The sequence below is a fragment of the Neolamprologus multifasciatus genome, chromosome 4, assembly GCF_963576455.1.
Source record: "Neolamprologus multifasciatus chromosome 4, fNeoMul1.2, whole genome shotgun sequence".
In the NCBI taxonomy this organism is placed as follows: Eukaryota; Metazoa; Chordata; class Actinopteri; order Cichliformes; family Cichlidae; genus Neolamprologus; species Neolamprologus multifasciatus.
Window position 1 is genome coordinate 20456264 of NC_140442.1, and position 21854 is coordinate 20478117.

General features: G+C 40.9%; 1 long non-coding RNA gene across 1 annotated transcript; it reads left to right on the forward strand.

Annotated features, from left to right (window-relative positions):
- The first annotated feature begins 1324 nt into the window (after positions 1-1324).
- On the forward strand, positions 1325-21168 carry LOC146520366 (uncharacterized). Its single transcript, XR_014873888.1, has 2 exons — positions 1325-3287; positions 17589-21168. It is a non-coding gene; the product is annotated as an uncharacterized LOC146520366 (long non-coding RNA).
- Positions 21169-21854: the final 686 nt, after the last annotated feature.

Genomic DNA, 21854 nt, shown 5'->3' on the forward strand with positions numbered 1-21854 from the left:
CGGAGCCACTCCTTTGTTGCCCGGGCGGTGTGTTTTGGATCATTGTCATGTTGGAAGACCCAGCCTCGTTTCATCTTCAAAGTTCTCACTGATGGAAGGAGGTTTTGGCTCAAAATCTCACGATACTTGGCCCCATTCATTCTGTCCTTAACACGGATCAGTCGTCCTGTCCCCTTGGCAGAAAAACAGCCCCATAGCATGATGTTTCCACCCCCATGCTTCACAGTAGGTATGGTGTTCTTGGGCTGCAACTCAGTATTCTTCTTCCTCCAAACACGACGAGTTGAGTTTATACCAAAAAGTTCTACTTTGGTTTCATCTGACCACATGACATTCTCCCAATCCTCTGCTGTATCATCCATGTGCTCTCTGGCAAACTTCAGATGGGCCTGGACATGCACTGGCTTCAGCAGCGGAACACGTCTGGCACTGCGGGATTTGATTCCCTGCCGTTGTAGTGTGTTACTGATGGTGACCTTTGTTACTTTGGTCCCAGCTCTCTGCAGGTCATTCACCAGGTCCCCCCGTGTGGTTCTGGGATCTTTGCTCACCGTTCTCATGATCATTTTGACCCCACGGGATGAGATCTTGCGTGGAGCCCCAGATCGAGGGAGATTATCAGTGGTCTTGTGACATACAAGACCACTGATAATCTCCATTTTCTGATGATTGCTCCCACAGTTGATTTTTTCACACCAAGCTGCTTGCCTATTGTAGATTCACTCTTCCCAGTCTGGTGCAGGTCTACAATTCTTTTCCTGGTGTCCTTCGAAAGCTCTTTGGTCTTGGCCATGGCGGAGTTTGGAGTCTGACTGGTTGAGGCTGTGGACAGGTGTCTTTTATACAGATGATGAGGTCAAACAGGTGCCATTCATACAGGTAACGAGTGGGGGACAGAAAAGCTTCTTACAGAAGACGTTACAGGTCTGTGAGAGCCAGGGATTTTCCTTGTTTGAGGTGACCAAATACTTATTTTCCACCCTGATTTACGAATAAATTCTTTACAAATCCTACCATGTGAATTCATGGATTTTTTTTTCACATTCTGTCTCTCACAGTTGAAGTGTACCTCTGGTGCAAATTACTGACCTCTGTCATCATTTTAAGTGGGGGAACTTGCACAATCGGTGGCTGACTAAATACTTTTTTGCCCCACTGTACAAGACAAAGATTTTTTTGAACTCATTTTACTCAAAGTTCGGCATTTAACATGTTGATTTATGCAAAGTGGCTACAAAGTTGCCTTTTAATTGCAAGTTAATTTTTCTATATTTCAAATTTTTACCTCTTATAAGGTAATGTGTTGATACTCTTTGTTCCTATTATGCATTTATTATCATCATTATTTTTATTATTTTAATAAAAGTCCATGTTGTCTGGTGGCTTTTGCAATAAACACGACACATTTATATCTTTTGTTTCTTTTTTCAGAATTGCCCTTAAAGCCAGGACAAATTTATTTCTATTTGCTAAACAGAAAAATACTTGATTCACATTTTTTTACATTTTAAATCCAGTTATGCCATCAGTTCAGTTCAACCAAATCACAACAACAGTTGCTTCAAGGTGCTTTATATTGTAATGTGAACACCCTACAACAGGGGCACGCGTGCCACTGGCACGGGAAGGGTTAACTGATGGCACGACCATAGCTGGACTGGCCATCGGGCAAATTTCGTTTTTACTGCCGATAGTTGGGTTTTTTTGTTTGTTTGTTTGTTTTTGTAACGGTATAAACAGTGACAGGTGATGGATTGGCCAGATGTTGGCAGTGTGTAAAAATAACTGGTGGTGGCTGTGGGGGAGCTTCCACCTAGGCCAGCAGGTGGATGAGGGAAAGGGGAGGCAGAAGGAGGAGAGACCCGAGGCGGCTGCCGGTCCAAGTGTGAACTGAACTTCAGGTAAGAAGTTAGGACCTGCAGTCTATCTGGGTCAGATATAAACCAAGTTTAGGTGGATTTTATTTTTGTTGTGCTGAGTTTTTACAGTCAGTTACAATAACTCGTACTGCGTACTAGCTAGCATGACGGAGTTTCTATACAGCTGGGCGGGTGCTATGATGTTACTGATAGTGAACTTTATTTTATTCATAAGGTTAGTTAGTAGAGTTGCCAACCGTCCCGTTAAAATGAAATATTTTAACGGGACGGTTAAAATAGTCCCATATTCAGAGAAAATATTACGCGTTTCGTATTGAGCTGAAAAGGAACACAGTTTGTCCCGTACTTCAGCTGGAATGGAAAAGAGACACAAAGCTGGATTTATTCTGTCTTTACGCTGCACAGCTGCCTCTTCTTCTCTCATTCTCTCCCCCTCCCTCTCCTGTCTCTACTTCAATCATGAAACTGATCAATGATCAGCTGATCGGCTTTTCTCTCTTGTTTGTTTATCGCCCACTTTGCGCCAGAACGGGGAAGCCGGCGGATGTCGCGCTAAACAACAGCAACACGTTTAAGCTTGATCAGCTGTTGTTAGAATTTATCTAATATTAATTTCTAGTATCAGCTGATGTTTGCTGGGGCCACAGCTGTAAAAGCTGCTGGTCATGATGGTTTGGATATGTGGTGAGAGGGAAACATGAGGATGAAACCAGGAGATGTCCTTACTGAATCATCAGAGCTGAACAGGTGATGGAGAAACAGGTTTACCTTTAAGATGACATGAATGAGTTGAAGGGAAGCTATGAACTGTTTCTGAGAGACAAATAATACCAGGATCCTTTTCTATGTAGCTGACAGCTGGTAACTGTGCAGGGGCAGGTCTAGCAAAGTTTTGTCAGGGGGCCAGGTAGGGCATCAACAGGGAGAGGGGGGCACAAAGAAATACTTTTCTTTCTTATTCTCATTTAAAATGTCTGGCTGTTATTAAATAATTATCTGAATCTTACAACCAAAGTTTTTATCTGATGTAAAATGTATAGAAAGCATGCATATACCAACAAGACTGTACATCACTGTCACAACAGCATTTGTTTTCATTCAAAGACTTTATGGTTTTTCCTATAATACGTGGTGGGCCGGTCTCTGCGTGCGTGTTCATGGAGCTTGTCTTTTCACCTGCTGGACATCACTACCTGACAAGTTTAACTGTCTTCAGAACATTGCAGAGGCCTTATTGACAGTGTGCGGCTCTACATATCTGTGTGAGCAGATTTTCTCTCACACATGAAGAGCGTCCTCAGGTAGCCGTCTGAATGCTGGACACTCGGAGACAAGAGATCACATTAACATGTGTATCTCTGTATTAACAAGCATGCCACGTTGGCCCAGTTTATTTTTCTTATCATTGTTGTGAGGAGACCATAAATAGCATTTGCATTTTCTGTTGTACAGTTCATTTGCTTTATGGAGTTCTTGTTATGGATAAAAAGTGTCTTTTTTGTTTCAAAATAGCTGATAACTATTCGCTGATAGCTGCCAACATCTGCAAACAAATATAATTCTATAAAGTTGTTCTATATAGTGTGTTACTGTTAATATAGAGTGTTATTAAATTTATTGCTAATGCAATCATATGGCACATTGACTTATGAGGAAATTTTAGATGGCACTCATCATCAGAAAGGTTGCCGACCCCTGCCCCACAATAATGTAGAAAAAACAGCTAAAATCCCAACAATCATACGAGCAAGCGCCTTGGCAACAGTGGGAAGGAAAAACTCCTTTACAATGGGAAGAAACCTCCAGCAGACACAGGACCAGGGAGGTGCAGCCATCTGCCTGACCGGTTGGCAGTGAATGAAGGAAGACCGGACAAAGACATGCAGTGAGATTAATAATAACTAATGATTAAATGTCAATCCTAAATCACTGACCATTTAGCCATTCATAGAACTAGCTACATTAAGAGTAGACTACTTAACTCGCTACTTAATAGAGAGCTTTTTAAAGAACTTAGAAAGTGGAGAATATCCACATCTGCCAGGTTTCACGAAACAAAAAGTGCAATTTAAAATTGCTCCGCTATTATCAGCATGATTTATTCCTTTAGTGCTGTTCAGAATCAAAGATGGCCCCTCTTGTCTTTCTCGAGAGATGAAACATTATTATTACTCCACAAGAATTAAGCTCTGTGTTATTACAGAGAAGGCTTTGACACTAATTTATTTTGAAGCCACTGCGTTAACATTTATTATTCATAACACATTTATAATTTAGCAGTATCTAAATGATGGAGAAGTCAAATTTTACAGACTTTTCAAACCCTACACCTTGAATTCACCGCAATGACGGTGGGGTTGGGTTCAGTGGGATGTATCCTGGAACGCTATCAGAAAGGACTTTGGCCTCAGAATAGTGAATAGGACAATAATTAGGCTACATAGTTATTAGCTGCTGTTGTTCACATAATTAGCCGTATTTTAGTTTCGGCGTAGAAAATCAGCTGTTTCTATCCGCATTTTTTTCTTTCTGTCTGATAGGCGTTTGTGTATTCTGCTGTCAGATAGTCTGACTGAATGCTGAATGCTGTCTCCATTCTATTTTTTCCACTTCAACACCATCATCCCCACTACAATGGAAACCTCCTTTCCTCTCACCTACTGCATCCCACATCTCCCGAACCATTCCCTCAATTGATGAAGCTCAACAATGAAGCAGCTGGCAAACATTTCTCCCTTTTACTTACAAACCCCATGCATCACTTCTCATCTTTTTCCCAGCATCTCCCTAAACCTCCTTCCCATCCTCCCACCACCTCACTGTCCCTCCTTCCTCTCCTTCTGCTACATTTTGTCTCTATTTGTTTCTCCACCTTCCATATTCCTTCTCTAATATTCATCATTTCCCCATTGCTTTTAACCTCCGCCCACCTCCATGTCCCCAGCAGCTTTCCTGTTTTCCTCTCTCCTCATCTGAACCAGTTACATTCTTATTCTTTCTCCCCTCAGTCATCCTTCTTCCTGCCAACTGCCTGATTTAGAGGCAGACAGCTTTATGACTGACAGCCCATTTAAAGTTGCAGCCAGTTCGAAGGGGTCAGCTGGCCTGTATGGGATTTTATTTTTCCCCCTTTTACCTAAAAACTGGATAAACTGTAAAAACTGGAGTGCTGTACACAATGCCAATGTTCATATTTTGAAAAATAACCTCTATAAATCATCATACACCATTCATCTTGTCACTTAATAGTTGCTTGGAAATGCCTATTGCTTACATGTCTGGATGAAGTGCCCTTCACAGATGAGTGTGAGCTATCCGGGACAAGGGGGGGCGGAAAATAGAAACAAATGGAGAGAGCAAAAGAATGAGAGGAAAAAGAGGGTTGCGCCATATTTCCGACTTCCTCGTATAAACACACACTGTCTCTAACAAGCTGTCACAAAACATTACTTATGACAAGCAAACAACAGGAGCGAGACATGCTGATAGACTTCAGTATCTCAAGCTGTGATTAATGGTTTATGACCACTGGCGAAGCTCATAGGAGGAGACCTTCACACTTAACCTGCTGCTGAAGTGTATGCAGGGCTGAGCAGCTGTGGGGGGGGTCAGCCACAGAGAAAGTGACATAACCAGGAAGTAAAAGAGAGAGAGAGAGGTGAATAAGCAAAGTGGACCGGGGGTTGGGGGATTGGCAGAGGTAATGTTGATGGAAATGGAGAATAATAAATAGAGAAGAGAGGGAGAAAAGAAATTGAAAAGGGGCTGGGGGAAGTGCGAGAGACAGCCTGCTGAGAAAATATTAAAAGAATGAGAAATGATTAGCAAATTGGCAGGTTAAAAAAATCTGAATAATAATAAAAGCACTCCTCAGCTATGGTTCCCAAATCCGGGTGTTTTCACTGTATGCCTAATAAGAGCCGTTCTGGACTGTGTGGGTGTGTACATACAGCTTGACATCTTTTTCAGCCTTGCTGCGCCTGCTGGGCTGAGACCGCTTACACTTTTATCACTTTTACAGGTTGTTTTCATGGTAAATGTTTCTATTCGTCATTGTAGGAGAAGCGCAGTGTTGCTAATAACATTAACTGCGGCTCTCCGCCCTCGTGAGCCAGCATGCGCGGCATCAGGACCCTGAAAACAAAGCGGTGAAATGGAATTCAGCCATCTTCAAATGTAATATTTATACCCATGCTTTTTACTGTGACATTTCAAAATGTCTTTTGTGAAAAGGCTTACTGCATTCTTAATAGAAGTTGCCCTTCAGAGAGCTCATACAACCTCAAGAAGAGCCCTGCTCATCTTTAAAAAGACCCTATTAAGCTGATTTTGATCATATCTTTTTTTGTAGGGATATGTTCTAAAACCACATAGTTTTTCTTATATTACAGATTTCAGCAATCCTTTTCACGCTGCTTTTAGCTGCTAGCTAAAACTCCTATTGATAAGTCTACTTATATTCTTCTAGCTTTCTCTCTAAGTGGTCATTTTACATGTTAATGCTTTGAAATCACAGCAAATCTATTATATTCAAGTTAAATGAATGATGATTTTTCTAGAATATGTTTATGTAATAATATTGTTTGTAATGTAAAATAGCTTCAAAGTGGTAGCTGGTTTGCGCTGTTTACTTTTAAACTGCTGCTTTTTTTTGGTCACTTTTTAATGCTTGTTCTGTGTGACAAAGGTTAACAGGGAAATATTTAGAAACGTGTGAGAATTTGCCTTAATTAAAGAACAGTATGTGATAATAAAAAGACACTAACAGATAATGTTAGCCACATTAGCTGACCAACATGCTAACATTTGACTCCTTTTTAATGATGTTGCTGTTGTTTTAAGGACAAACAGAATTCACCGGGTGTTCATTCCATCTCTGTTTATTTACAGTCATGTGACTCCTTGCAGTCCTCTGAGAAATTAAGTACACCCCATAATTCACTGGCTCATAGAACCACTTTTAGCAGCAATAGCAAAAAAAATTTTTTTTTTCTGCATAACTTTATCAGTATCTTTCGTTTTGGAGGAATTTTGGCCCTTTATTCTTCACAATGACATTCATTTGCGCACAATTCTCTTCAGGTTCAGCCACAGCATTTCAAACAGGTTTATCTGTTGACTGGACCATTGCATCTTGATTATTTTTTTCTTTTTCAGTTATTTTATCCATGTTGTAGATTTGCTGTCATGCTTGAGATCGTTGTACTGTTGTATGGCCCAATTTGGGCCAAGCTTTAGATGTCAGACAGATTTAACCACATTTAACTCTAGAATACTTTGGTACACAGAGAAGTTCAAGGTCGATAGAATTACTAGAAGGTGCTCATTTCCTGTGGCTGCAAAGCAACCCCATCACACCTGCACCACCGCACTTGACAGTTGGTGTGAGGTGTGTGTGCCATTTTAATTTGTACTGTCATAAACTTTAACATTATCATGCTAACTGGGGCCCAAAGAGTTGCTTTAGAGCTCTTGATCTTTTTGGGTTTTTTTATAGTTTGTCTGAGTTTTGCTTGGTTTTCTGGGATACCTAGTCCTTTTTTGGCTCAAAAGATCACGGCATTGTGTTGATGGACAGATTAATTTGTAGTCAAACCAAGAATGTTCATAATAGCATCTCCACTGCCAGAGAAACATCCATAGTTTCCATCCCTAGAAGTTGAGTCACTGGCTAAAATAAGCTGTCTTCATGCCGTCCTAACAAGACAGATTGTGTTATATTATCCCTATATTGACTAGATGTCCATTAATTCATAAAGTAGCTTTTTATGAAGACAGCTACCTGTGCAATACTCAATATATTCTACCTGTCCAAAAAAAGAGAAGAAAAAACACTCCAAACTGTCAGCTGTAGTCATTCACATTCGGTTTAATGAGATGTTTCCGTATCTGTCTTCTCCTAAGTCGAGCTTCTCCAGCTCGTTCTCTGTTACTGGCTAAACTATCTGCAGTTTCTTGTCTGCGTCATCTTCTTGTCTGCCTGACCTGGACTGCTTTATAGGGTAGCTGAATTTTACAGTTTGGCATGCTCGTGTGTTTGTGCATGTGTGGGGCAACCCAGATAGCAAAGACTATTTTTCCCAAATGTGGCCCACGTCTTCTGTTTTGTTTTTTTACTTGGGTTGAGTGTAGCTGCCACTACCCACCCACAGGTCTACCATATACGGGCTAAATGTCATTCAGACGACATCTGGCCTAGCCAGCACCTGCTGTAACCCATTTCAACCCAATCTTGTCAGTTTTTTAGCCACACCGGCTCACCATAATTGATAGCAAGCGTAACTTTGGACTACACCAGGCCCATACGACATTAGCTGGTGCCTTCACTGGTGCCAAAAGTAGCCCAGATTAGGCCCTAATGAATCTTCTATCTGGGAAGTGAGTGAGTGAGTGAGTGAGTGAGTGAGTGAGTGAGTGAGTGAGTGCCCGTGTGTGTCTGTATGTGTGTGTGGTCTGTCTTTGGCCCAGTTTGAATGTTGTATTCCCTGTGGGAAAGGTACCAAAACTCCACATCATATTTTTAAACTGCCCTCCCCTATCTCTCCCTAAATGTCTCTCTGCCTAAGACTCTGAGTCCTTTTTGCTCCCATGGGCCTATCTGTCCAGAATGAGGCTGGTCTCTTTGGGCTGAAGGGTTCTTTTCAGCTGTTGTGCACATTGGTACATATTTTCTCGTTAAAACAAACAAACAAACAAACAAAAAAACCCAGACACTATTCACACCTTAAAAAACTAATTTGACAGTATGGGAAATAGTTCTTCTTGCTGACAGATGAGAAAACAAATACAATATGTTCATGAAGGTGAGGCTACTACCAGCAAACAGCTAAAGACAGACAATAACGTGGTTAAGTAGGCTTGTAACAAAAGAACAAAATCTGCATTTACATGTAAATGTGATATCTTAGAGGGTTGGTGATGGCAGTGGGATCTGTTTCACTTTAGTGAGCCAAATCCTTGAGATATGTATCAGAATCCAGTATGCGGGAATAAAAAGTTAGAAATCTAAGCATAGTCGTCACCTATTCAGCTGGATAAAAACTGTCTATTCAAGAAGGTTGCTTTCTTTCCATATCTACTGCTGAAAGGCTAAAATAACACTCTGGTACTGATACCCCAAGCAGCTTTCGCCTCATCTCCCCTTCTCTGAGAGCTTGTACTGCCCGTAGGCTACCATCCAGCTCTGTAACCTCTACTGTCCTTCACTGAGGAGCCGATCATAAGAGGCAGAGGAGAGGGAGTGAACAAGGTGGTACGAGAGAAAGTTATAGGGACAAAAAAAAGATAAAGAGATGAGGCTACTGGTTGTAAAAGGTTGCCGCTTTCAAGTACCATCAAGAACTTAGCAGGGGAGAAAATCAAGCAGCTGTTGAGGAGGGGATGGGGAAAGGACAGATAGATCTGAAGAACTCAGAGGGGAGGTAATTTAGATATTCATCACCAGAGTGAGTCTTTAAGGTCAGCCTGGTCTACTGAGTGCACCAGTGGTGGAGTAATAACTCTTGATGTTGTTGGCTCAGGTTGGAAAAAGGGGCAAGTGGGAGTTGGGGGAAGGGTGAGGGAGGGGTTTTTTTGCATTCCAGACTGCCAGATAGGAGCTGATTTATATAATGATTTATATAACACAGTTACATTTCTGTTGCTCTGATTCTTTTACCTTGAATTGCAACTCAATTTCTTGTTCATGTTCTTCCACTTCCATGTGTCTGTAAAGGTTCTCTGTCATCCAGGTCGTCATAGTCTAAGGAGCTTGGAAAGAAAAGAGTCTGGACTTCTTTAAGTAGCTTGAAGACGTTTCACCTCTCATCCAAGAAGCTTCTTCAGTTCTAGGGTAAAATGGTGGAGAGTCCCGTGATTTAAACCCCGTGGGAGTAACCCCCCCAAAGAGGGACAAAAGGACCCCCTGATGATCCGCTACTAGGACTGGGCGATATGACCCAAAATTCATATCTCGATGTTCTTTAGCTGGATGGCGATATACGATATATATCTCGATATTTTTTTAAAGCCATAAAGTAAGAACACAAAGACAGTTTTTAATCAAAGCTGTGTCCCAAATCTCACACAGGCACTTTTATTATCATACAATGCAGATGTAAAAGGAAAAAAATATTCAGAAATAAATTATCAGCATTTATTAAATAATAATGTTCCATAAATAAAATAAAACAATATTGTTTTTGTACATAACAAAAAGCTCACAATTGTGCAGTCAAAATGTAAACTAAGACAGATTTCGCAGCTACTCTGTTCCCAAGTTCTGCTGCGTGACTGACAGCCTGGAGTTTGAAATCCTCTTTGTAACCACGTCTCTGAACAGGTGCCATTTGTGGTCCTTATGCACACACAGTACGGTAATATTACGTAGCAGAGTACGTATCACTCCGCGAGGCCCCTCGGTAGCCGTAATGCTACAACAATCCATCAAGCAGTGCAGCTTCGTAGCTTACCAAAGTCGTACCAAAACATTTTTTGAAAGGTTTCTGAGCACTGTGTACCACATAAAATTGGTTCGAGGTCAGTAAGCACAACCAGAATTCATACATAAGGTGCACTGTCAATTTTTGAGAAAATGAAAGGATTTTAGGCCGTGCGTCAACGCGTTAGCCCAGTTAGCTCGTTAACGCCTTCCAGCCCCACGCACGGGGTGATCCATGGTATCTCGTTAACGGAGATTTGCCCCGTTAATGCAGTTATGGCGTTAACGTTACGCTGACAGCACTAAAATAGTAATCTTCAAATGTTTTGTCTTTACTGACCAGCTCCTCTTTGATAGCTGCCGTGTCCATCTTGTTGCCAGCAAGTGAAGCGATGGGGGAGGGGGAGTTGTGTTCAGTGAAGGAGAGAGCTGAGGCGGACCAACGTTGCGTAGAGACAAAAGTGGATGAAAGAGAGGCAAACTTGCAGCTCCACAAGTATAATTATAATGTAACATAGACTATATCGATATAAACGATATTGTCACATCTCATATCTCGTATAAAAATATATCGATATATTTAAAAACTCGATATATCGCTGAGTCCTATCCTCTACCTAATCTCATGAGCCAAGGTGTGAAAACGGGTGTTGGTCACAATCAGACAGGGTTTCGGGTGAGCTCATTGTGAAACCCATCCCCACCCTATCATGTGATTTCCTGAGGTCAGATGGCCCAGGGTGTGAGTGGGCATCAAGGTGTCTGGGAAGGCATCTCCAAACTGGATTATAGATGGCAGACAGTTGGTGTCGTAAGCCACCGCCTCTGTTCAAAGATGGTCGCTCACAGTGGACATAAATGGCTTCTTTCACTGCTCTTTCAAACCATCTGTCTTCTCTGTCCAAAATGTGAACATTGGCATCTTTGAAAGAGTGACCTTTGTCTTTTAGAAACAGATGGACAGCTGAGTCTTGTCCTGTGGAGGTGGCTCTTCTATGTTGTGCCATGCGCTTGTGAAGTGGCTGTTTGGTCTCTCCAATGTAGAGGTCTGGGCATTCCTCACTATACTGTACAGCATACACCACATTGTTAAGTTTGTAAAAATCTGCAGAGGTGAAACGTCTTCAAGCGACTTAAAGAAGTCCAGACGCTTTTCTTTCCAAGCTCCTTCCACTTCCATCCTTGACAACTGGTACAGTGTTCTAAGGTTTGAAAGCCTCACCTTTATTCTTCCCATTGTGACCAAATAGCTCAATCTCTGTCTCATCTGACCATAAAACTCTTCTCCAGAAGGCATTTTGCCTATCCAAGTGGGCAACTGCAAATTTCAAAACAGGTTGAAAGTGTGGATTTTGGACCTGGGGCTTCTTTCTTGGTCTGCATCCTCTCAGTCCATGGCCAGCATTTTCCAGTTCATGGCAGACTTGAGTCTTGGTGGATTCTGGGTTGTCCTGAACATCTTATACAATTTCCTCTCATTTGAGAGCAACAGTTTGTGTCTCCTTCCAGGCATTAGCAAAACATGCACTTGTTGTTTGAAGTGATGATCTTGGAATCTGAAGTTGTTGATGGCTCAAAGAGACCTTCCCAGGAGGAGAATTCTGTAAATTTCAGTCCGTTGTTCTAAATTTCAAATTGTTTTGAGTATTTTTCAATTCGATAAGTGCTGTCCAACAAATCCTTTTTATATTAGCAAAGAGAAACTACCAGTTCTAGTGAATTATTATCACTAACAGGAGGTTCATAGGCTTTGGTCTTCTCAGGTTAAGCAGTCTAGAACCTTCAGCATTATTTATTAAAACATTCAAGTGAGTGCTTGAATATATATATATATATATATATATATATATATATATATATATTTGAGCCTATATATACTTTTGACACCGTATAGATTAGAAAAATATCCTAAATAAATTCAAACTTGTGCACTTAATTCTTGTTTTTTTTAAGTAATTAAACATGTATGCTGCACAATCATTCAACCCTGGAAAACAAACAGTTCAAAGAAATCATTAAAAGACCAAAATTATCATGACATTCGTGCCCACGATGAGTGTATGAAAAATTCTCAACACAACTGTATTTACAGGATAAGAAAAAATATCCTGTTATCATCTAGCTTGATAACATAATTATCTGCATAAAGTCATAAAATGAGAACATTAAAGTAACATTAAAGTACATGAAGTACATGAAGATACGTCACTGTACGTTTCTATTCTTCAGAACAGCCTGTAACAGCTTTTGTGAAGGAGCACACACAGAAAGCCGTTGCATCCCATATCGCTACTCTAATTTCACCTCGTTATTTGTACACACAGAGATTACAGGAAGGCTCAAGATGCCGTGATCTACTTGTTCGTTTTCCAACTGATAACCTCCTATATCTGTTCCAACACCTGGCATTTCTGGAGCACAGCTGAATTTGCTGATTAAACAGCGTTGCACCTGGTGGATGACACAATGAAGAATCATCATTATGTTGCTTTGATGGTCTCCAGTAGCTTAATGTCTGCAGTGAACTAGAAGTGTAACTCATCAGATTTGTCAAGTGCAACACTTATGTGGCCAGAAGCCCAATACACTTACTGTAAGTTTCAACCAGAGGCCATGCTTTTCAGCTTGGTATGAGCGTGCTTGTTAAGTAGCTTATGTCTCAGCTTCAAAAAGAGCATCTGAATTTCATCTGATTTATTTTTCATCTGGGCAGTATAATCTAAAATAGGCTCCAGTCAAGCTGCAGTAACCTAATTTGAAAAATGTGTTGTCAAATTGTCAACAACTGCCTCAAATAACCTATTGAACCTGGTAAATCATAGATAACATAGTATCCCATGTTATTATGCCCGGTGCTAGATTAAAAATAGACATGTTTTAGTGTGCCAAAAACATGTTTAGAGATACTCAAACACAGCACATCAGCACAGACACCTCATACCAACTGTGGTGGAAGGGTGATGATTTGAGCTTCTTTTACACCACAGGACCTGGGCACCTTGCAGTCAGAAAGTCTACCATGAACTCTTCTGTTTAGCCAAAGCTTGTCCCAAATTGTGTCATGTAAGAGGCCAGTGAGCTTCATGACAGCAGGAAATCTACAACAGAAAGTCTTAAAAAGAAAAGAATCAAAGTGTTTTGTTAGTCAGAGTTCAGATTTCAGCCTGACTGAGATGCTGTAGAGAGACTTTAATGAGACCTGTGCATGCAAACTTCAATTAACTGAACATATAAAGAAGAGTGGGCCAAAATTCCTCCACTACAATGTGAGAGAGCGATAAAGTTATTAATAAAATTAATGCTTCCCATTGTTGCTGCTAAAGCTGGCTCTACAAGTGGCTGAAACATGGAGTGTACACTGCTTCTGCAGTTAAGGACTAGCAGGTCTTAAAGCAGCTAGCAGGTAAAACTCTAGAATTTAAACTGGGTGTACTTTCTTTTTAGCATGATAATATGACTGCATGCTCCTGCGGGCCACAAAACTTTATGACACAGTAACTGTGCTAATGGGATGATCTTGATATGGTTAGAGAAATAACCAGGAAGCAGACATGCTAATATGATTTATATCACATTTTAGCTCAAAGGAGTCTCGCAGAGATCGATAGAGAAATTGGCTTTATAGTAGCTGTCAGCCAGTGCATTTCAATTTTACAATATTACGCCCAGGTTGTTTCGACATTCTGGGCTTCTTTTAAAGTCATCAACATCTTATGTAATCTGCATGCATCTTGTGAACATAGTTTCACTGTAAGGGCTCTAAACCTGTAGCCTACTTTGCCTGAAACTTGATCTGATATGAAGCTTTTCATTTAATCACGTATACGTGAACATGAATCTATGCAATATAAGTGTTTGCTTAAAGATTTTGTATACTTTGTGAGTGTTTTGGGGAGCTTTTTGATCCTGTATTTACAGTTAGTTCACCCAAGTATGTATTCTCCATCCATCAATTGCTCCATTTTTCTTCAACTGCTTTTCAATATTGCCAGTCAATCGAAGGGCTATCGCAGTCAGATACATTCACACTTGCAAGTTATCCTCGAGGTTATGTTTCTCTTTGAATTTGGGGCGGGTGGGTGGATGATAAGTAACATGTAAGTTGAGTGGCACACAAACACACTAGCTGATTCCATTTATCCATCATCAATTCATCATGCATCTGTCCTCCTCTCTGTTATCTTATCTCGTACTGACATGTCTGACATCTGACTTCCATTATCACAAATATCAGCCGGCCAGTGCTCTGCAAGGACATGCACACACACACACATATTCTCATCTGCCTTATACAGCCAGAGAGACTCCAATACAGGCATGTTCAGACACACAAGCTGGTGGTAAAAACAAAAGAAATCCAAAAAACTGGAACACGCATAGAGGTATGAAATTGAGCGTGGAAACATACGCGTCCCAAATATACAAGCATAGTTCCTGTTTAATGTTTTTACAGCTGGCTTTTTATCATGCATCTCTGGTAGCATTTCCCTGAAAAGAAAGAAAATCATTACATGAAGTCTGCATTTTTTTGCTTACAGAAAATAACAATATGGCTTCAATAAAATTTTGATCGATAGCAGAAATGAGTCAAGTAAACAAAACCCCCGTGTCTCCGCCTGTGCGACTGTGTCTGAGTGAGCATCTGCAAATGAGTAAAAGAAGAGAGGTCAGGTACAAGTGTCACTGATTTATAGCTGGCATCTGAAGGCTCAAGAATTTATTATGGAAGACTACTAGTAATGTAAGCATAACTGTATATAAAAAAAAGAAAAGAAAACGAGGGTGTGGGGCAGAGCATCATCATTAATATGGCTCCTCCATTAGCTTGAGTGCTTCTGTGACAACATAATGGCCGTCGCCCAGACAACAGGGTCGTCACAGTTATGAACACGCCCGGCAACTGCTAGTGTCGACATAGCAAAGTGGGTCCCGAAGTTCTATGTGGCTGGAGCAGTCTCTTCAACTAAGATGTGTACAGATACTTAGCTTGGGCAGGGCAATTCCTTGGGATTCAAGAGGTTTTCAAGCTAATTAATAATAAAAGTGGGGATGATGGGAAATGAAAGAGAAAAAAAGCTCGAACAAGCAAGAGAGCAAGAAGGACTGCAGGGGAAACAGCTAGTGGATGAAAATGAGAGAGTGCAATGGAGGAGCCTTCCTGTGAGAGTTGCTTCCGAGTCAGCGTGGCTACAATGGAGTTATACTGGTCCATTTTCCCAAAAAGCATCTTAGTGGTAAGATGAGCTGTTCCATTATGAACCGATGGACAAAGAAGCGCTTAAGATGGTTTCATAATTCACCGTCCATTAAAGGTGATTTGAATGTAATAGATTCTTGGAAGGATGAGAAAGGGAGGAGATGATGTAGACGAAGAAAAAAAACAACCGACAAAACAAAAGTCAGCATTATGATTTAGTATATAGAGGTTTTCCAAACTATGCCCATTTGTTGGGAGCAGGTTAACTGAGGCAATCTCGAAACCCTCCTCACTTGTAGATGTTTACATCTCCCCCTATGGGATCCTGAGGCATTCCCAGGCAATCAGCTGCACAATCCTATCCGGCCTGTCCTGGGTGTACCCCAGGGTCTTCTGTCGGTTGGTGTTCCATCTTCTACACCAGGGGTCGGCAACCCTGGGCACGCGTGCCACTGGCACGGGAAGGGTTAACTGATGGCACAACCATAGCTGGACTGGCCATCGGGCCCACTGGGAAAATTTTGTTTTTATGGGCCGATGCTTGTTTTGTTTGTTTGTTTGTTTTTGTAACGGTATAAACAATGACAGGTGATGGATTGGCCAGATGCTGGCAGATGTGTAACAATAACTGTTTGGTGGTGGCTATGGCAGAGCTCCCACAGAGGCCAGCAGGTGGATGAGGGAAAGGTGAGGCAGGAGGAGGAGAGACCTGAGGCGGCCAAGTGTCAGGTGAACTGAACATCAGGTAAGAAGTTATGACCTGCAGTCTATCTGGGTCAGATATAAACCAAGTTTAGGTGGAGTTTATTTTCGTTGTGCTGACTTTTTACAGTCAGTTACAATAACTCGTACTGCATACTAGCTAGCATGATGGAGTTTCTATACAGCTGGGTGGGTGCTATGATGTTACTGATAGTGAACTTTATTTTATTCATAAGGTTAGTTAGTAGAGTTGCCAACCGTCCCGTAAAAATGAAATTGTCCTGTATTCAGAGAAAACATTACACGTTTTGTATTGAGCTGAAAAGGAAGACAGTTTGTCCCGGACTTAAGCTAGAATGAAAAAGACACAAAGCTGGAGTTATTCTGTCTTTATGCTGCACAGCTGCCTCTTCTTCTCTCATTCTCTCCCCTCCCTCTCCTGTCGCTACTTCAATCAATGATCAATGATCAGCTGATCGGCTTTTCTCTCTTGTTTGTTTATCGCCCATTGTGCGCCAAAACAAGGAAGCCAGTGGATGTCGCGCTAAACAACAGCAACACGTTTAAGCTTGATCAGCTGTTGTTAGAATTTATTTAATATTAATTTCTAGTATCAGCTGATGTTTGCTGGAGCCACAGCTGTAAAAGCTGCTGGTCATGATATCGGTTTGGATATGTGTTGAGAGGGAAACATGAAGATGAAACCAGGAGACGTCCTTACTGAATCATCAGAGCTGAACAGGTGATGGAGAAACAGGTTTACCTTTAAGGTGACATGAATGAGTTGAAGGGAAGTTATGAACTATTTCTGAGAGACAAATAACACCAGGATCCTTTTCTATGTAGCTGACAGCTGGTAACTGCAGGGGCGGGTCTAGCAAAGTTTTGTCAGGGGGCCAGGTAGGGCATTAACAGGGAGCGGGGGGCACAAAGAACTACTTTTCTTTCTTATTCTCATTTAAAATGTCTGGCTGTTATTAAATAATTATCTGAATCTTACAACCAAAGTTTTTATCTGATGTAAAATGTATAGAAATCATACATATACCAACAAGACTGTACATCACTGTCACAACAGCGTTTGTTTTCATTCAAAGACTTTATGGTTTTTCTTATAATACCTGGTGGGCCGGTCTCTGCGTGCGTGTTCATGGAGCTTGCCTTTTCACCTGCTGGACATCACTACCTGACAAGTTTAACTGTCTTCAGAACATTGCAGAGGCCTTAGTGACACTGTGTGGTTCTACATATCTGTGTGAGCAGATTTTCTCTCACACAAAGAGTGTCCTCAGGTAGCCGTCTGAATGCTGGACACTCGCAGACAAGAGATCACATTAACATGTGCATCTCTGTATTAACAAATATGCCACGTTATCATTGTTGTGAGGAGACCATAAATAGCATTTGCATTTTCTGTTGTACAGTTCATTTGCTGTTATGGAGTTCTTGTTATGGATAAAAAGTGTCTTTTTTGTTTCAAAATAGCTGATAACTATTCGCTGATAGCTGCCAACATCTGCAAAAAAATATAATTCTATAAAGTTGTTCTATATAGTGTGTAACTGTTAATATAGAGTGTTATTAAATTTATTGCTAATGCAATCATATGGCACATTGACTTCTGAGGAAATTTTAGATGGCACTCATCATCAGAAAGATTGCCGACCCCTGTTCTACACCAACAACCAAGTATAGGTGGCGAACGTAAATCAACCCTCCTCCCTTTAAAAAAATGGAAACAAAAGAAAAACAGAAACCAAACTCACATTTTCCATGTCATGTTTCTTTAATTAGGAGAAACCAGAGCCCCCGCCGATTATATTGCCCCATTTGATGTCTTTAAATTTCCGTCCCGACTCATCCGTGTGCTCGAATGTCGATTGCTTTTGACAAGTTAAAGTTAAAATATCTCAAAAACTATGGACTGCCAGTGCGGTGCATCTCAGAAAGCATTTCTCTACCTAAATACAGCCTCACAGGAGTGATAACATGGCTTTAGACTCACATTATTAACACCAGAGGTCGACAAATAGGTGATACAAAGAAGACTGGTGAAGATGAGAGAGATGATAGAAAAAACTGTGGAGTGGCCGATCGCCTCAAACCACTGCAAGAGTACAAACCTTACTACAAAAGGGCATATAGAGGTTTGAAATACGTTCTAAGCAAGATTACTATGTTCACAAACCCGTGAGCAAAGCAGCACATACAGTTCCATCACAGTGTGTGTGTTTTTACATTTGAAACTTACAGAGTAGCAGGCAGCGTCCCAGAGGCCATAAAATCTATATTTCAAGAGCTGCAGAGCTGCTGTAGGCTTCTGCTGGGTGCTTTGAAGACCAAAGCGGGGTGGGTGAGGAAGGGGGAGCTGGGTGCGGTGGGGTGAGGAAGGGTGAGAAATGTGGTGGTGGGTGAAAGAGACAAGGCTGGAAGTAAAGTCTAGAGGCAGGGAAGGAAGGACTCTAACACACATGACACATGTAGTTAACAGCTGATGGGAATTGAAGGAAAACTGAACTAATCATAAAGACCTATTGGAGCAATTTTTCCAAATACTATGAAAAATAAAACACTTTGAGCATCTCTAAAGGCACAGATTATGGACAGGGTTTATAAAAGATCATTCCCAATATGTCCATGACTCTGTCCATAACATTTTTTTTAAATAAATTGGTCTAATAGGACAGAAAATACTTCCAGTGTCTTATCGTGTGTCTCATTCCAAGTAGTAAAAATAATCAAATAAGAGTTAGTCACTGAGTTATGAGAATAATAATATTTGGATTACTACGCTTTGATGCAATGTCGTGATAGCTAATTCTAGCCTTTTATGGTTAGCATACTTCTTTGGCCTCACAGCAAGTAGCAACTTTGTTTTTCCAGTATGGGAAACATGTTAAACCTGTATGTTGCATGCAAGAGTTAAAAGGCCAGGAATGGTGGCCTTTATCACCAAGAAGCCTTGCCATTTTATGATGCACAATAGGACCTCAACTGTTTTCTCACTATCTTCCTTTTAAAGGACTCAATGATTACAGTGGCAGAGGTTGTGTTAAAGCAGTAGTCAAAGAAGTTTCAGGAATGTGCTGGTGATGTAATGGTGTGGGGATATTTTCTTTGCCAAGAGTTGCAGAAACACCACAGGCTACCTGAATACATCCATCGCTTTATGACCCCAGTGTGCTTCCAGCAGGATAACACACCATGCCACAAAGCTCAGATCATCTCAGACTGGTTTCTTGAACATGACAGTGAGTTCATTGTACTCAAATGGCCTTCAGATCTCAGTCCAATGGAGGTTTCTCATGTTGTTCGTCATATTGGATGAGATCCAACCATCGGTTGCTCGGAGAAACATGTTTTCCTCCACTTAAAGAAGGCCCTGAACCAAAAACCTCCTAGTGGTTGCTTTGTTTGCCAGCACATTACCACAGTTGCCTGTAGTTTTTCATGTATATGTACATACTTGCTAACTACTAGCCGAGTGTTAGTAAAACTAGAAAAAATGCAAAAGAAAGAAGATTCTGTTAAGCTGTGAAAAGTTCAGAGAAGGTTTTCCGCCAAAGTTGTACCTCAACAATGCAGCCAATATGTTTCAAAGGGCGTTGAAGGAAAGCCTACTCCATTTCAAATTGTCCAGTGTTTGTCCATCACTTCAAACCACGACCAAAGCAATCATAATTAAAAAAAATATGTATCAATCTTGGTCAATAGTGGAATAAGGACTGCTTGGGGACTGGTTGCTAACTGGTTGGGGAATACACATTCTGTTTAGTTACCAGTGGTTGCCAATGGATCACTGACTTATCTGTGGTTTCATATGACTGGGACTTTAGTGTCATTTTCCCAGTGATTGCCATAAACTTCCAGCAACCACTCACAGTCAGTAGGGGAATACAAATTTTTTGACTGGTGGTTGGATACCAGTCTCTGACCAGTTCAGAAGCAAAGGTCACTGTACCTAACAAAGTGGCAAGTGAATGTATATTAAAGTTAGACCTAACAGTCTCTGTCACACCAATGGCTGAGTGAATGGCTTTAATTAGTATTTGTAATGTCAAACACTTATTAATTCATATTAATTATTAACATCACAATGACGAAGCAGGTGGCCTTTAGCATTCATAGCGCGTTAGCTCTGCTTATGCAGAATGCACTGAGGGCTGGTGGGGATATAGATGTGAGCTGATATGTGAGATATTTTCAGGTGATATTCTTACTGACAATGTACCTTCCTTAAACAAACATAGCGTGGAAAAAATAGGCAGCATGGAACATGGAGTAAATAAGGAAGTAAGTAATGGCAGGTATTTATATATTTATGTGATTTCCCAAATGACATTCTTTTTTAGTCTACTCAGTTATTTAGCTTCTTTTTCAGACTTGAACTGCAATCCAGAAAAGGATTTTGATATTATCCTGCGAGAAGGGCATTTTCTGACCACTTACGGTAGTAGATCTCTTATAGCCAATCAGAATATAAGCCAATGATTGTATTAATATGCACATATATCAGAAAGAGAATGACTAAGAAACATGTATATTATTATCAATCCTACTGCACTTCATGTGCATATAAAAAAAAAAGAAAAATCCTGGTGTACATATATAGATTTTTGGCTTTTTGTGCACTATTTTTATTCTTTTTTCCTATTTTTTCATTTTCTAATATATATCTGTAACTCACCTCCTGTAAAAAGTGAGTTTCCCCAGTGTGGAATTAAATAAAGTCTTTGTCTATGTCAAAGATGATGATGATGAACACGTTGAAGTTCAGCCGAAGGGTTGTTCGCGTCTGTGTCTCTCTGCAGAATTCCCACACTTTCTGCATGCGCGTGGGCGCGTACACGTTTGCATGCACGAGCGCGTGTGCTCACAAGCATTAACTCGTCGCAGAGAGGATGCTTTACACTCTCAAACAGTGCAGTCTGGTCGCATAGCAACAACATCAGCCCCCTCCCCTCCTCTCCCCTCCGTCCCCTGCTCCTCCTCTTCTTCTTCTTCTTCTGTTCTGTGCGAGCATTTGAACTATAGCGTAACCTGAAAACATCCTTAACGGTTTCGCACGTTCACCTCTGAGAGTGCTGCTCCCATTCAAACCCCAACATGGCACACTTGTGTGCATTCGAATCTCTGTCTCTTTGTGTCCCTTCTCTCTGTAGATTTCATAGAGCCGAACACATGAAAGCAGAAGATAGAGGAATAAGTCCTCCTTCCAGCTCTGCGGTATTACTGAGAGAGAGAGCGAGAGAGTCACACAGGAAACCAAAATCAAGACTGCAGTTCAGCTTTATACTGTGTGTAAATTTGATGTTTTTACTCTTAATATCAGTGTGGGGCTTTAAAATCTGGCTTTAGAGTTTTCTCCTTCAGAGTGGCTTCCTTTTTTTAATATATATATATTCTTCAATTTCTGTCTTTTTTCCCTCCTTCATCTTTCTTTTCTACATAGATCACCTCAGCTCTTGTTTCAAATTGGGATTTCTGCATGTCTTGACAATCAAATTACACCCCCCTCAGCCACCCCTGCTTTCTCCCCGCTTTCCCTTGTGGCCTAGTTAGAGAAATATGCATAACTTCTTCATTTACCCCTGCAGCAAAAGCAGTACACTAGATAATTCACTGTACTAACAGATGCTGCAAAACTGCCTTTTAT